Below are 16,568 nucleotides of genomic sequence, written 5' to 3' on the forward strand. Positions count from 1 at the left end.
AAAGGAGTTTAGGAAGTAGCAGGTCCGCAAACGTTTTCTTAAAGGGCCAGATAGTAAATGTTTTAGGCTTCCGTGGCTGAGAGGCGACCCGGAGGCTGTTATGTATGGCTCTGGGAGAACCATTTTAAAGGTAACTGTTGAAAAATGAGAGCACTGTTTCTAGCTCGTGGACTGGATACAGACAGGCAGCTGGCCAGATGTGGCCAGTGGGATGCAGCTTGTGACCTTCGATCGAGTACACGCCAGGCCCCGGGAAGGGTCAGAGGTGTGGCGAGACTTGCTGTCTGTTCCTTAAGCATCAGCCTTCTCTCCTTCGGCAGGAACTGAACCCTGCTCTCCACCGGGTGTCCTGGAATAAAGACACCATTTAGCGGCCTTTTGTGCAGCTAGCTATGGCCACATGATGAAGTTTACTCAAGATGCAAATGAAGGCCTCTGGGAATCTTCTGCAAAAGGCGGCTAGCGTACAGCCCCTCCCTAATATGTTCTTTGTTTCTTTCTCTTTCCTGGTGAGAATGTGGATGGCAATGGACGGAGCTCCAGCAGCCATCTTGATCTATGAGTTACCCTGGGGAGTGAAAGCCTTGTGTAGTGGGGCAAAACTACAGAAGGGTTGACCATGGAGTGGAGCACCGGCCACGCCAGACCTGGATCCCCTTCCTGCTGACCTTGTATACATTTTTTTAAATGTTTATTTATTTGGAGAAAGAGAGAGAGAGAGAGAGGAGGGAAGGAGCAGAGAGACAATCCTGAGCAGCGTCTGAGTTGTCAGCAGAGAGACTGACTCGAGGCTCGATCTCACCAACCGTGAGATCATGGTCTGAGCCGAGATCAAGAATCCGGCCAGCTAACTGAGCCACCCAGGTGCCCCTCCTGCTGAGCTTTTAAGCGTGCGGTTAAAATAAACACTTGTTCAGGGGCCCCTGGGTGATTTACCTTCCAAGCAGCTCATTCTAGTCCTGATAACACAGGAGAGAGGGGAGGAGACAGAAGCCAAAGGGAGCAGGAAAATCGCCTTCTCCGTTCACAGCCTAAGCAAGAGAAGGCAGATAGATACCTACGTCTAACCCAGTGGCCTGAACTCTCATAAGCGCCCCGTACAGGTGCCTGGGTTAGCTCTCAGGGAGTCTGAAAAGCTTCACAGACGGAAGAGTCAGGCAGGAAGTTCCCTACGTGTCAGACGATTTCATGCAAGTGTCATAAATCAGGAGGCTCAGGAACCAGATGTGACCTGCTGATTTGCCCAGGGTAGAGGCCATACACTGGTCTCCCCCAACTTTTTATTTTGAAAAGCTGCGCCCTGCCCCGTCCCCTCTCCGCCGGGGTGCGGGGGTGGCCCGGTCGGTTAAGCATCTGACTCTTGGTTTGGGCTCAGGTCGTGACCTCACGGTTCGTGAGTTCGAGCCCCACGTCAGGCGCTGTGCTGACAGCTGTGGAGCCTGCCTGGGATCCTCTCTCCCTCCCCCTCTTTCTACCCCTACCCTGCTCTCTCTCTCTGTCTCTTAAAATAAATAAATAGACTAATGAAAAAAAAATAAAACCATGAAAAGATGCCCCCCCGAACACACAAAGAACAAAAAACAATGAACATTTGAATATCCTCCCTTAGATTCGCCACTCGATACTCTTCTCACGTTGCTTTCTGTCTCCACATACACATGTGGCCGAAGGACATCGTCTTACATGAACCACAACACATTTTTAGACTATGTAATGTGAAGTATTAGATGTGTAAGACATATTAGCATGATAATAGCACCTCATTACACGATTATCATACCGATATAATAGCACACATGGGATCACCAACCACACGGCCCGCGTCCCCACGTCCCCCGATGTCCCAGTCACGTACTTGCACTCAGACTTCGTGGCTCTGAAGTCTCCTTCCATCCAGGACTATTCTGCTGTTGTTTTTGCTTTTTTTTTTTTTTTAAGTTTATTTCTTTAGGGGCGCCTGGGTGGTGCAATCGGTTAAGCGTCCGACTTCAGCTCAGGTCACGATCTCGCGGTCCGTGAGTTCGAGCCCCGCGTCGGGCTCTGGGTTGATGGCTCAGAGCCTGGAGCCTGTTTCCGATTCTGTGTCTCCCTCTCTCTCTGCCCCTCCCCCGTTCATGCTCTGTCTCTCTCTGTCCCAAAAATGAATAAACGTTGAAAAAAAAAATTAAAAAAAAAAAAAAGTTTTTTTCTTTATTTTGAGAGGGAGAGAGAGAATCCCAAGCAGGCTCTGCACTGTCAGCATGGAGCCCGACAAAGGGCTCGAACCCACAGACTTCAAGATCATGGCCTGAGCCGAAATCAAGGGTCGGGCTCTTAACCGACCGAGCCACCCAGGGGTCCCTGTCGTTTTTGCTTTTTGTCCTTGATGACATGGGCATTTTTCAAGAATCCCGGTTAGTTGTTTTGTGGAGTCCGTCATTTGGGGTTTGCGTTTTTTACTCTGTCAACCTTTAAAAGTCTGATGTTTGTTTTAAAGTCTAGAGGTTTGCAGTCATGGGAAGTCGAGAGGGCAGTGACCCCTTGAGACGGGCCTTGGACGTGCCTGAGAACCCTAGCTGGCCCCACTCCGCATTTTTCTTCCCCACCTTCTCTGTACCCACATTTCATCCTTGCAAACCCTGCTCCAAAGCATTGGCCAACCCCGTGCACACATGTGCAGAGACGCGAGGCCAGAAGGGTCCCCACTCTGGAGGGCATCAAACCTCAAGGTGGTCGGAGGTTCACCTGGGTGGGGATGAGGTTGTGCCAGGTCCGGGCACAGAACTTTCTGGACCCAGTCCCCAGTACAGAAAATGCAGGGTCCTTGTTCACGAGCTACTAAGGGCCTCTACCCCTCCAAGGGCACCTGGCTGGCTCAGTTAGTTGGAGCATGCTACTCTTGATCTTAGGGTCATGGGTTCGAGCCCCACACTGGATGTAGAGATTACTTAAAAATAAAAATCTTTAAAAAAATTTTTCTAGGGGCACCTGGGTGGCTTAGGTCATGATCTCACTGTTTGTGAGTTTGAGCCCCACGTCGGGCTTTGTGCTGACAGCTCAGAGCCTGGAGCCTGCTTCAGATTCTGTGTGTGTCTCTCTCTGCCCTTCTCCACTCACATTCTCTCTCTCTCTCAAAAATAAACATCAAAAAAATTTTTTTAATTTCTACCACTCCAATGACCTATAATAGATTCCGCTGTAAATCTGCTTCAGCATTTAGCTACGCAAGTCCTGATTCCTCCTCTCTACCAAAGAGTATCCTAAATAACTTATTTGTTTTTGTTTTTATTTTTTTTGAACGCGTACTTATTTTTGAGAGACAGAGAGAGACAGAGAACGAGCAGGGGAGGGGCAGAGAGAGAGGGAGACACGGAATCCGAAGCAGGCTCCAGGCTCCGAGCTGTCCGCACAGAGCCCGACGCGGGGCTCGAACTCACAGACCGCGAGATCATGACCTGAGCTGAAGTCAGACCCTTAACCCACTGAGCCACCCAGGCGCCCCAATAACTTATTTGAATTAGGTTTTTGAATATTACACTTTTTGCTGAAGTCCATTGGCAATATATGTGGGTAAGCGTTAGACGTCTTCATTGACTGTGTCACGATGTGCTATTTGTCTTTACATGTGCATCTTACTTTTTATTAAGTAATCTCTCCACCCAACGCGAGGCTCAAACTCACGACCCAGAGATCAAGAGTCATATGCTCCACTGACTGAGCCAGCCAGGCTCCCCATGTGGTGTTGCTGTTTTTAAATCAGCAGCTGGACTATTTTCTGCGGCCTTGGTCAGGCTGGACTCATTTCCTGACTGTGCTATGACGGGGGCATTTCACCTTTGGTTTGCAAAGACGAAGTTTCCTTCATCGTTAACACCTTTCAAAGAGAGGTTTTTCTGCAATGCCTTCCCGAGCTGGGGGCTGGCCTGCTTAAATAAAACCCTTCAGGAGAAGCACCCTACCCACAAACTGGTGACCAAGAAAATCCAGACTTCTTGGTCTGTTGTTTAAGACCAACTGTGACCTGTCCACCCAGGACGATTGCAGGTTAAGTGCTGTCTGACGCTCACTTTGAGAACCACTGACCTTGATCCATCGTCCTCAAAGCGAGCTCCCTGGGTTACTTGGGAATTTATTACATATGCAAACTGTCGGGCTCAACCTAAGACCTTCGGAATCCGAATGGAGTGGGCTCAAAGGTCTGTTTTAACAAGCCCTCCAAGGAATTCTGATGTAGGCTCTGTTTGACATCCACTGCTGTAAGCCTTCAGGGACAGCGATGACATAGCGTGTCGTTGATCCGGGAACGGCTGTCGCCAGGCAAGGGGGGAGCCCTCTCTGTGTCTAAGGGTCTGCATCCCCAAACCAGAAGAGAAGTCAGTGTATCCATCTCAGGGGGCTTCAGGGAGGCCTGAATGAGACACACGTAGGGGGCTCAGCACCTGCCTGGTGGCCCCGAAAAAACTTTGTGTAAATAGCGGCTGTTATTATTAGCAACAATAGTAATGGAACGAGCGGATTCCAGGGAGGAGGGAAGGAGTAGTTCCTTCTCTATAGACCTCTATGTTCAACCTGTTAGCAACAAGCATGCGCCCCCCCTTTTTTTTTTTTTTATTTTATTAAAAAAAAATTTTTTTTTCAACGTTTATTTATTTTTGGGACAGAGAGAGACAGAGCATGAACGGGAGAGGGGCAGCGAGAGAGGGAGACACAGAATCGGAAACAGGCTCCAGGCTCTGAGCCATCAGCCCAGAGCCCGACGCGGGGCTCGAACTCACGGACCGCGAGATCGTGACCTGGCTGAAGTCGGATGCTTAACCGACTGCGCCACCCAGGTTTTTTTGTTTTTTTTTCTAATTTTTTTTTTCAACAAGCATGTGCCCCTTTTGAGAGTTTTTGAAAAATGTAGTAAAATAAATTACTTGAAAGGGAAAAAACATATAAACCAGCATATATGCCTGACCATTTGTATTAAAAATTAAATTCATATACGTTGTGTGTGTGTGTGCGTGCAAAGAAAAATCCCTGTAAATGCACATAGTTATATCAAAATAGTAGTTATAGTGGACCCTCTAGATAGTTGTGGGGTTTGGTGGGGTGTTTTTGACATTCTTCTCTATTGTCTGATACGGTTTTTTTTGTTCTGGTTTTGCTTTTGTTTACAAGAAGCGTGCATCGTAGTTGTAACCACAAGTGTTGTTAAATGAGGTGGGGGACACTGGGTTGTCCAGACTCAAGGAAGGGGTTGGTGCTAATGCCTTCCAGGAGATAAAGGCCAAGGACGATGCTAGATGTCCCAGAGTACACAGGACAGCCCCTCAACAAGGGAGCGTCTGGATCAAGATGTTGATGGGACCAGGGTTTCAAACCTCCAGTTATAATAAGAAAACAAAGCAAACAGGGGCGCCTGGGTGGCTCCGTCGGCTGAGCGTCCGACTTCGGCTCAGGTCATGATCTCACAGTTCGTGGGTTCGAGCCCCGCATCGGGCTCTGGGCTGACAGCTAGCTCGGAGCTGGAACCCCCTCCAGATCCTCTGTCCCCCTCTCTCTGCCCCTGTCTCTCTTTCTGCGCTCGTGCGCGCCCCCACCCCCCTCTCAAAAGTAAACATTAAAAAAAAAAAGAAAAGAAAACAAACAATAAAGCCAATGCCATTTGGAAGTCCTACAGCTGCGGTTCACTGGGACTTTTCTTGCCCCTGTGAGCTCATTTCACCTTTGAGACATAATCATGAGCTGAAAGCCAGGCTCCTTTTACAGATGAGGAGACGGAGGCACAGAGAGTTATATGCTTTGTCCCAAGGTGCGCCATCGTGTCCCTACCCCCATTTGGACCTTCAGGAAGTTCCCCTGCGAAAGGACCCCATGCAGCGGGCGACTCGGTTCCCTCTGCTGCCCCACAGAGGCTGCTGTTCAGCCTTGATGTGGCTCAGCCCTCACGGGGAGAGGTCTCCCGTGCCCTCCGTCACCGGTAAAGAACAAGCCTTTGGAGTAACCTTGTGGGTCAGGCAATGACCCCACCCCACCCCACCCACAAACATTCCCCAGCTCGGTCCCAGGGATGGTGCCTGAGGCCACCTCTGACTTGCTTAGGGTTTCAGTTACTTAACATCAAAAGTATCTCTCACCTCAGTTCTTAGGAAATCTACGTGATTGGTTTTCTCCCTTCACTCCATCGTTCAAAAACACCAGGACCACGCTGTGGGCTTAAAAACTTAAACACTGAGAAAGTTCATGGAGAGAAATCCAGTCCATGACACCCCCACCCTTAACCCAGCTCTCTCAGGCCACCTTGTAAAAAGCCACTGTGGCTTTTAGCAAGGAATTCGACAGGTTGGATTTCTTCTAAGCGATCCCCTGACCGCAGCCTCTCCAGGACAAGCTGAGAAGGGTTTCCCAAATGTATCACGGCTTTCCCAAGTGACAGGGTGGACCCAGCTTTCTCCGTGAATCACTCGTTGGGGGGCGATTGCTGATTCCAAGAGTGTTGTGGGTGCAAAGCCCACCTGATTGTCAGCAGTAAACAACCCCTCCCCCGGGGAGGTTCAGGAACAAAAAAAGGAGGGAGGACAGGATGAGCCCTGAGTGTCTCTGGGCTCAATGTGGAAATAATCATTCGTAAGAAAAACAACAAATTAAACATTTAAAGGAGCTTCCTGCTGCATGATTTCAGATCTGGTTTGACTGGAATTACATCAAAAGGCATAAAATATAAACATTTCACAGAGTGTCTCTCCCGGTCTCCGTCCCACCCACCCTCGCGCGCGCGCACACACACACACACACACACACACACACACGGGGCCACAGATGGATCAAATGTCAAAACTGAAAGGGAATTTCAGAGTCACACGGAGTGATCAGAAAACAATCCAGATGGGGTGGTCACAGGTGGGCAAGGGACTGGTCCCCAGAGGTGCAGCTAGTTACGGGTGGCCCTAAGCACAGACGCAGGGGGGCCCGGCAGCAAATGCTTCCTCCGTGCCAAACACACGGTCAGCACTTTGCAATTACCAACTTCCTTACTCCTCCGACAGCCCCACCAGGCAGATCCCGTCCTCACCCCCATGATACGAATGAGGAAACGGAGGCACAGCGAAACACTTAGCCAATCTAGGACACCCACCGGTACCGGGCACCCCACTCTTTCTTACTGAACACACCATGGGAGGCAGAATGAAAGGATGGCCCCGGAAGGTGTGCACACGGCGATGCTCAGAATACGCGACTCTGTCGCATGACACGGCAAGGGGAACTTCGCAGACGCGATTAAATTAAGGATCTTGAGAAGGGGAGACTCTCCGGGGTTACCCAGGGTCACCACAGGGTCTTCATCAGAGGCAGGCAGGAGGGTCTGAGTCAGAGAGAGGGGTTGGAAGAGGTCATGCCCATTGGCTTCGCCGACGGAACCAGGCGACCGAGGCAAGGAATGCAGTTGAAAACGGGGAAGAAAACACAAGAAACGGGAGCTTCCTGAGAGTTTCCAGGGTCGCACGCCTGCCGGCACCTTGACTTTGGTCTAAAGAGACCACTTCAGACTTCGGACCTCCAGAGCCGTAAGGTTAATTAGTTTGGGTTGTTTCCAGTCGCTACGTCCGTGGTGACGTGTGACAGAGGCGAGAAGATGCCAATACAGTCCACCCCGGGACCCAGGCTCCGAGGGACCCAGCCCAAGGAGCCCGTCTTGCCTCTAGCCCTTTCCGGCTGTGAGATCTTGGACAGACCTCCAGTTTCCTTCTACGTGAGGCGAATAAACAGCCGTTTGTCACAGGGCTGTGCCCGGTGTGGAGGAAGCCTTCTGGCTGGTGCCATTTTTCTTGTCTTACCGCGTGGCCCTCATGAGGACGAGGACCCCGTCCTGTTCATGGTTGTCTCCTCGGCACCGAGAGCGTGTCTGCACACAATAGGTGTCCAGTGCACCAATTCGTGCCCGTGGATATTGCCGGAGCCAGGATACCTGAAGCGTGAGGCCATAACCGTGGAGTTGAGCTCCGCCATACGTCTACAGCAGGCGGCATGTCCTTTGCGAGGACAGGACGGGCAAGGGGGCATTTCTGACCGCGCCCCCTCCCCCCGAATGCAACAGTCGCTGGCGTTTGCCAAGGCGAGGGTCCGGCGCTGCCCTCTTGCGTCTGCCGGCTTGGACTTTCCGTTCTTTCTTCCGGGGGTGCCTTTCCCGGGCCCCAAACCTTTACCTGCCACGTCCCAGTGAGGGACTGAGAGTTTTCCCACAGGCGCAGATGCCTCCGCAGACTTCCTGCTCAGCAATTCCGTGCCTCCATTTTCCCCGTCCCCTGTCCTGTCCCGTCTCACAGCCCCCCACCCCGGTCCCCAGTGCAGGTGTGAGCCCCCAGGAACAAGGCAGCAGGGGACGCAAGCGTGTCTGCCGAGCGTCCTTCCGTCCTGGGGCCCTGGGCCCAACACCCCGCACGTGGGATCCCCACCCACCCTCCCCCAACAAATCTGGTTGCTAGGGGTCTACTGGTGGGCACATGGAGTCAACCGGTCAAGGTCACACAGCTAATAAATGGTGGCACGGGGCTGGAGCCCAAGCCCTCCTGATCCCAGGCATGGTCCCTGTTCCTCAAGGCCACACCGTAGGGTGGGCTGGTTGGGCTGTTGTAGAGCTTCCCACGCACTCAGCATCAGGGCAATGGCGGGGTGCGGAGAGAGGGGGACAGAGGTGAGCCGGAAGGAAGACCGCAGTGGTCTTGCGCTGTCCCCGGTGTGTGCATGTGTGAGTGTGTGTGTGTGTGTGTGTGTGTGTGTTCACCAGCACCTCTGACCCCACTAAAGACCACTACAGGAGCGCCCGGGGGGGCTCAGTCGGTGGAGTGTCCGACTTGGGCTCAGGTCATGATCTTGCGGTTCGTGGGTTCGAGCCCCGCGTCGGGCTCTGTGCTGACAGCTCGGAGCCTGGAGCCCACTTCCGATTCCGGGTCTCCCTCTCTCTCTGCCCCTCCCCCACACTCGCTCTGTCTCCCTCTGTCTCAAAAATAAACATTAAAAAATTAGAAAAATAAATAAATAACATACCATGGACACAACATAAAACACACACCCTCCTGAGGTCCACTTCCCCCATCGGCCCATCCGTCCATCCATTTACTCCCTGCATCTTGAACAACAGTTGTAATTCGTGTGCGCCCATCCCGGGGCTGAGCACACGGTCCCCCACGGCCTCACCGTACCTTCGCACCCACCCTATGAGGTTGCAACTTTGGGATACCCCACACGACAGCCGGAGAAACCAAGGCTCCGAGTGGCCGCAGACTCGCCCAAGGGCACACAGCGGGGAGGTGCCCCAGCCGGGCTCTGAGGTCACGTGGGCTTCTGTGCTTGCGGGCCGCACGCAGGGCTGCCCCCGGGGGCTCACAGCTTGGTCCGGGCGGCAGCCAAGGAGGCAGCGGCGATGCCACCGGGGACAGGACCCCCCCCCCCAAGTGTCGAACGACTCTTGCCAAAGGTTCCAAATGGAAAAAAATTCATTCCCCCTCATCTTACACGGTGCTTGTAGTCCTCAAAAATTCCGAGCGTTTCGACACTATGAGAAACATACGGCGTGTCGCCATATTGCGTGGAATCAGGTTCTACGGTAAACTGGTTATTTGTCTGGGAATGACTGGAGCGGGGGCGGGGCGGGGGTGGGGGAAACATTCAAAGTCACGTGGGCAGCAGAACAGCTCTTACTGGGCAACTGCTCTGGGCCTTGCAGGAGCTCGTGCGTGAAGGCCAGCTGCCCCCAGCCTCTGTGACAAACACGGGAGGCACCCAAACATTTCCAGGGCTCCCTGATGCACAGTCACTGTTCTAGAGCAGAGTTTTCGAGCGTCCCCGTGAAGCTGAGGGAAAAGGAGCAGGCCATGCACGCAGGTGCTTCGTTTTGTTTTTTCAATGTTTCTTTATTTTGAGAGAGAGAGAGAGAGAGCATGAGCTGAGGAGGGGCAGGGAGAGAGGGAGAGAGAGAACCCCAAGCAGGCGCCACAGCTATCAGCGAGAGCCCGACAGGGGCTCGAACTCACGAACCGTGAGATCATGACCTGAGCCAAAAGCAAGAGTCGGATGCTTCCCCGACCGAGCCGCCCGGGCGCCCCTGGCTTTGGATGCTTTCTAACCCTGTGGGCGTGAGAACGATCCTTCTGGCTTCTGAGAGCACAGTTTAGCTCTATGCTTAACGAACCCACTCCCCAGTGACCTCAGATGCTAACAGAGGAGTTGGTAACCCCGTCTCACCCCCCAACTTTAACTGTTGAAACAAACGATCCTGGCCCCCCAAATCCCAGCTTGGGGGTTCCTGGGGTGTGACGGAAAACACGCAGAATGTATTGTCAGAACCGCTCGATCCGGGGTGAGCAGGCTCGAAATGGCCACGGAGCTTCTCACAGTCTGTGTCTTACTCAGCACAGCGGCACCGACCGCACGTAATACTCAGGAAGGGCTCACGGCCTGACAGATGCTACTCTACCCCTGGTCCAGGCCTAACAGCAAAGTAAGGGACGTGTTATTATCCCCATTACACAGAGGAGAAAATCGAGGCACAAAGAAGGCCCGGGAACTGCCCCCCCCCCCCCAGCCCGTCACGGAGAGTCCACATGGCCTCGGAGAGTGGTGCTACAGACACCTGAGAATTAGCCAGAATCACTGATAATACCGTGGTTGTTGCAAAGGCAGGGGCTTTTGTTGTTCCATTTAAGAGTTTTATCCAGAGCTTACTTGCAGGATAAAGGGAGGAACTGAACCTTTTTCCAATCCAGCTGGGAGGCTCACACATGCAGATGAGGGGCGGGGTCAAAGGGACCGTCGAGGCCGGGAAGTTGGCGGTGATCCTGGGACTTCACTCTGCCCCTCGTCCAGCAAACGTTCGTGGGCACCTGTTCGGTGCCAGGCTGAGGACTAGGCAGGAGGGTGAGGGATCTGGAGGCGAAGGCAAGCCCTATACGGGCTTCCAAAAGCTCGCCCAAGCTTGGGGACAACTGTCAGGTCGGGGGCAAGCTTGAGATCAGTAATGAGGCAGGAGAATAAGGGCAGCAGGGACCGGAGGGCCAACCCTCATGCTCAGCGTCAGGACCCCAATGAAAGGCTAGAACCAGAGATGCCAAGACGAGCACCAGTCTGTCTTACTCCCCATTGGGGTGTCCCCCCGGGGACGCCTGTGCTGATCCCCAGCCCCCACCGTAGGGTTTGCGCCACACGGAACACTCTTTTCCTTTTTTTCTTTTTTTTTATGTTTTATTTTCTATTTGAGAGAGAAAGAGAGAGAGAGACAGAGTGTGAGCAGGGGAGGGGCAGAGAGAGAGAGAGAGAGAGGGAGACAATCCGAAGCAGGCTCCAGGCTCTGAGCTGTCAGCACAGAGCCCAACGTGGGGCTCGGACTCACGAACCGGAGATCACGACCTGAGCCGAAGTCGATGCTCAACCGGCTGAGCCCCCCAGGCGCCCCAAAAACAGAGAACACTCTTGAACCCTGCTCCTTATCTACCTGAAGCATCCCAGCCCCGACAGCTAGCCCCAAATGCAGAACCCCGGGCACTGCCCCAGACCTGCCTTGCACCGCACCCTGCGTCTACCCAGGCCCCCCACCGCGTGGATGCTCCCTTAAAGCCGAGGGGCACCCCAAGAGGCGCTTCACTCACGGTCAGAGCACCTGTTATCTGGCAGGCTCCGAGCACACCTGGGTGAGAAAGGGAAAACAGATCTAGAGCCGAAAGTAAACAGACTTCAGGGAGCGGTAAATCCTGGGAAGAAAGATAAGCTTGGGTGGTTGGAGATGATATTTAACCTTGGAGTTAAAGTCAAGAAGGAGCCAGCCAGACTGGGGGGTGCCCCGAGATTTGGGGTGAGATGTTCCAGGCAGAGGGAACAGCACATCAAAGGCTCCGAAGCTGTTTGGGGCTTGGCGAGGGGGGACAGGAGGGAGAGAGAGGGCCAGCGCTCCAGGAGCTGGGAGGGGAAGGGTCCAGGGGTCTGGCGGCCCTCCCCCGGGGCGCTTTTGCCCACCGCCCACCATCCCATCCCCGAGGCCACGCCCAAAGCCCGGTTCTCGAGCTTTCCTTGAGAGCACTGGTTTCTGTTGGTAGTTTCGCACTCCCTCTGGCAAGGACCGGAGCGTGGCCGTCTTCCCGGAGAGTGGGGCGTCACCCTCAGATCTCCAAAAGGGGGCGTCCTTTCTGCCCTCTCCTTTGCTTTCCCCCAGGCCGAGCCTCTGCGTCCAAACACGTACAAAAAATCCGCAATCCGGCTTTCACTCCCCAGAGAAAGAGCCTACACACCAGACCTTTCGGGTGGGCTGCAAGCAGTCAAGGAAGGAAGATGAGAGGAGAAGACGGTGTTGCCGATCCTCGGCTGTTTGCAGCCTTCCCACCGGGAGAAAGTTGCAGTGGGTGGGTGCGTCCGGGAGTATCAAAATCACAAAAGAAGGGCCTCTTTGAAACTATCTGCGAGGAAGGTTCTGTAAACGCGGCTATCTGGGCTCCCATCCACGGCCACAACCGTGGCCATCTGGGCTCCCATCCACGGCCACAACCGGGCCTATTATCTGGTTTTCCCCGCAGTACCTGGGCCAGCAGTGTCCCCCCCCCCCCCCACCTCCACACCCCCCCAGTCTCCAGCCCAGAACGTCTCCGACGGATTTCACACAAACCTTCCCCTCCCAAAGTGGAGGGAGGGAAAGGGCAGGGTGGGGCGGGAAGAAAACACCGCCTCAGCCAGGGATTCACCCTCAAAACCGACAAGGGTAGGGTTGGTGCGGAGCTCACACCGCCAGGACTTGAAAAGATTCAGACAACCCAACGGCCAGGAGTCAAGGTACAGCTTGGCAATTGTTAAAAATCCATCGGGCGAAGTGTGAGGCAATCATTCTGCGTGATGTGGGGGATTTTATAACAGGGTCACCCTGTGTTGTTAGGTTAGCAAGGAACAGGGCAAGTAGGGCTCCGCGTTTGTAAAACGAGTGTGTGAATGTAAGTAGACTTAGAACGTCGGGCTAATAATGGCTTCACTTGGACTACACCCTATTGCAGTAAGTAATTCACACACACGTATTCTTATTTTTTTAAATGTTTATTTATTTTTGAGAGAGAGACAGAAGATGAGTCAGGGAGGGGCAGAGAGAGAGGGAGACACAGAATCCGAAGCGGGCTCCAGGCTCCGAGCTGTCGGCACAGAGCCCGACGCGGGGCTCGAACCCACGAACCGTGAGATCGTGACCTGAGTTGCGGTCGGACACTTGACCGACTGAGCCCCCCAGGTGACCCACACACGTATTATTTTTTATTTAAAGTTTATTTATTTATTTTGAGACACAGAGAGACAGAGAGAGAGAGCATGAGCAAGTGAGGGGCAGAGAGAGAGAGAGAGAGAGAGAGAGAATCCCAAGCAGGCTCCATGCTGTCAGCAGACAGCCGGACTCGGGGCTCAAACTCACGAACCAGGAGATCGTGACCTGAGCTGAAATCAAGAGTCGGACGCTTAACCCACTGAGCCATCCAGATGCCCCTGTATTATTTTTTAAATCTCACTATAATGCTGTGAGGTTGGGGCTATTGTTACCTCTATGGATGAGGAATCAGGCTTTGCTATAGCAAATATCTCGCCCCAGGTCGCCAAAAAGGATTAGAGCTCCTATTTATGTGTATCTAAAAAGTAAAAAATAAATTTGCACTTCCTAATATTTTAATGTTAAAAAGCTCCAGGGGGTTGAGTCACGTGAAATTGTGGATATTTGTCTGTGATGACCTAAAAAAAAAAAAAATGGCAGTTTTGTATAGTTCAACCTAATACACGTATATAATTCATGAATAATTTATAACAACTAAATAATACAATTATGAATGAAGACGTATTGCTGAGTTGTGCGCATATCCTGGGGTAAATCGTCAAAAATATCGTCCCAATGGAGTGCACAATAAAAGCTACTTTAGACACAGTGCGTTGGCTCTCTGGAAAGGCGAGGCGAGCACCGCCATTGGTAGGTTGGGGTGGAAATTCCTCTTACCAGCTCTGTTTCTGAACCGTTAAGATCCAGAATATTATGTAGACAGTTGGGATGGCTTGAGGAGTTAACATGGCATTTGGGAGACTTCAGCTTTGTAAATCCAACTTTCCGTGGATGTCTACCCTGATGACCAACCTCATCATCCTGTAATAACGGCTGCGTCATCGTCGTGGTGGTTTGAGGGCCAGCCACAAACCAGGAGCTGTCCTGAATGTGTATATTCTTTGAATCTTGCCAATGATCCTATGGGGAGGGTGGTCTTGTTATGCCCCCGGTCCATAAATGAATGAGGAACAGGACCACCACACGGTAAATGGTGGAGTCAAGACTGGAACCAGCTTTGAGCTTAACCATTGCGTATATTGCCTGCATGCTGCCTCCTTCCTCCAGGACTGGCCTGACAGAGATTGGCCTGATGGGGAATACCATCACCATCAGCTCTGAGCATACCACACAATTCGGCCCTGGACTCTCTCTGAAGTCAGTGCCGTGCCATGTGCATTCAGCTCGGGCGCCCACCAATTTGAGGCAGCTCGGGAGCCATTTTGGCTCAGCCTAAAATGTACGACAATGTAGACCGTACATCCCTCACTCCGTCAACGAACCATGCCCCCGATAAAAACAAACCCACATCAAGCTTAGGTGAACCCAGGTCCCAAAAGTCAGGTGAAAGAGCCCTGCTTTATTACACAGATACGCAGGTAGGAAGTCACCCAACTGATCCCTAGTCACAGACGGGTGACGATCTCCCTCCAGGAATGTTCGTCATAAAATTTTTTGCTATTATTAAAGCTGGAAACAACGAAAACACTGCTGAGGAAAGTAGGATTCATCCATGCAACTTCTTGAAAGAACCTTCTGTTCTTATTTGGCCCCTTCCACAAGACAGCTGTATAAATGTTCATTTACTTATTTTGGGAGAGAGAGAGACAGAAAGAGAGGAGGGCAAGCAGGGGAGGGAGGGGCAAAGGGAGAATCCCAAGCGGGCTCCGCGCTGTCGGTGGGCCCGCCATCCCACAAAGTGTGAGATCGGGACCTGAGCCGAAATCGAGAGTCAGACGCTTAGCTGACTGAGCCCCCCAGGTGCCCCAACAAGATATTCGATAAAGCTTGTGTGTTGGAGCCACAGAACCGCACCGTCTAGGATTGAAGAGGGAGTGACCTTGGAGCCAGAACACCTGAGTTTGAATTCCCGCTTGGCTGCTTACTGCGTGGCCTTGATGTCCTTATCGACAAACCTCCGTGAGGATTAAATGAGATGATAGCTGACGGGCTTCCCGGAGAGTGTGGCGGAGGCCAGGAGGGCTGCGGCCGAGCCGCTACTACCCTGCGAGGGCCCCTCGGTGTGCTTACTTACATGCTCTCCTCCCGTGATCGGTTTCCCAGTTTTTAGAAAGTGGGTATAGCAGCGGCGACAGGAGAGCTGCGTGTACCCCGGACTGGTGTTTCACACGCAGGTAGCAAGGACAAGCGTGAGAATAAATAGCAAGGCCTGGAAGGCGGTGAGGCTCAGACCTGGTCCCCGGGGTTCCTGGCCGTGCGTCCTCGTGTTGCTGGGCCTCGCCTTGGAGCTGTGACACCCTCGTTCCTAAAATGTTGACAATCGTGGTGCTGGTGACTCCCACGCCACACAAGCCCCGCAAACGCTCAGCACAGTGCCGGATCTGCTTATGGCCTTAAAAATGCCCCGCACTGGGGCGCCTGGGGGGCTCAGTCGGTTGAGCGTCCCGCTTGGGCTCAGGTCACAGTCTCGTGGTTCGTGGGTTCGAGCCCCGCATCGGGCTCAGTGCTGATGGCTCAGAGCCTGCAGCCTGCTTCGGATTCTGTGTCCCCCTCTCTCTCTGCCCCTCTTAACTCCCCCCTCCCTCCAAAAATAAATATTTAAAAAAACGCCAAGCACTGCGTCTCATGTTCTCAACAACTTTGCAAGCCAGGTCAGTTAGCCTCTGTCATGTTTCCTTTCCCTCATCCAAAGAATCATCTTTCCTTGAGATCTTTGGAACCCCGGTTCTGCCACTTAAAAGTTGCGTGACCTTGGACGGGTTACTAAACCCCTCTGAGCCTCAGTCTGCTTATCTATAAAATGGGAATAACGGTGGTACCTATCCCTCGAAGGGATTAAGTACCCTTAAGTACATGCGCAAGATAACCGGTGGGGGGTTAAGTGATGAATGTAAAATGCTGAGTGGAATGTCTCGAATATAATACATGTCCCATAATTGGTGGGACATGTATAGTAATGATTAATTAATATTACTATATAATGTATATAATATATATATTACTATATAATATACATAATATACTATATAATATATAGTATATAATATATAATACTTATAATATAATTAATTAATAATATATTATATTATATAATATGATATATAATAATTCTATTATAATATAATTGATCAATTACATAATATATTATATTATATTATATATGTCATATATTATATAATTTAAATATTCTATATTATATATTAATATTATATATTATATTATATATTATATTATATTATATATATTATATATAATAATTGTTAATTATTACTATTTCTAATCTTCATGAACACCACACAGGGGACGTGTTATTATGGCC

This window comes from Leopardus geoffroyi, chromosome A3 (assembly GCF_018350155.1).
Source record: "Leopardus geoffroyi isolate Oge1 chromosome A3, O.geoffroyi_Oge1_pat1.0, whole genome shotgun sequence".
Taxonomy (NCBI): Eukaryota; Metazoa; Chordata; class Mammalia; order Carnivora; family Felidae; genus Leopardus; species Leopardus geoffroyi.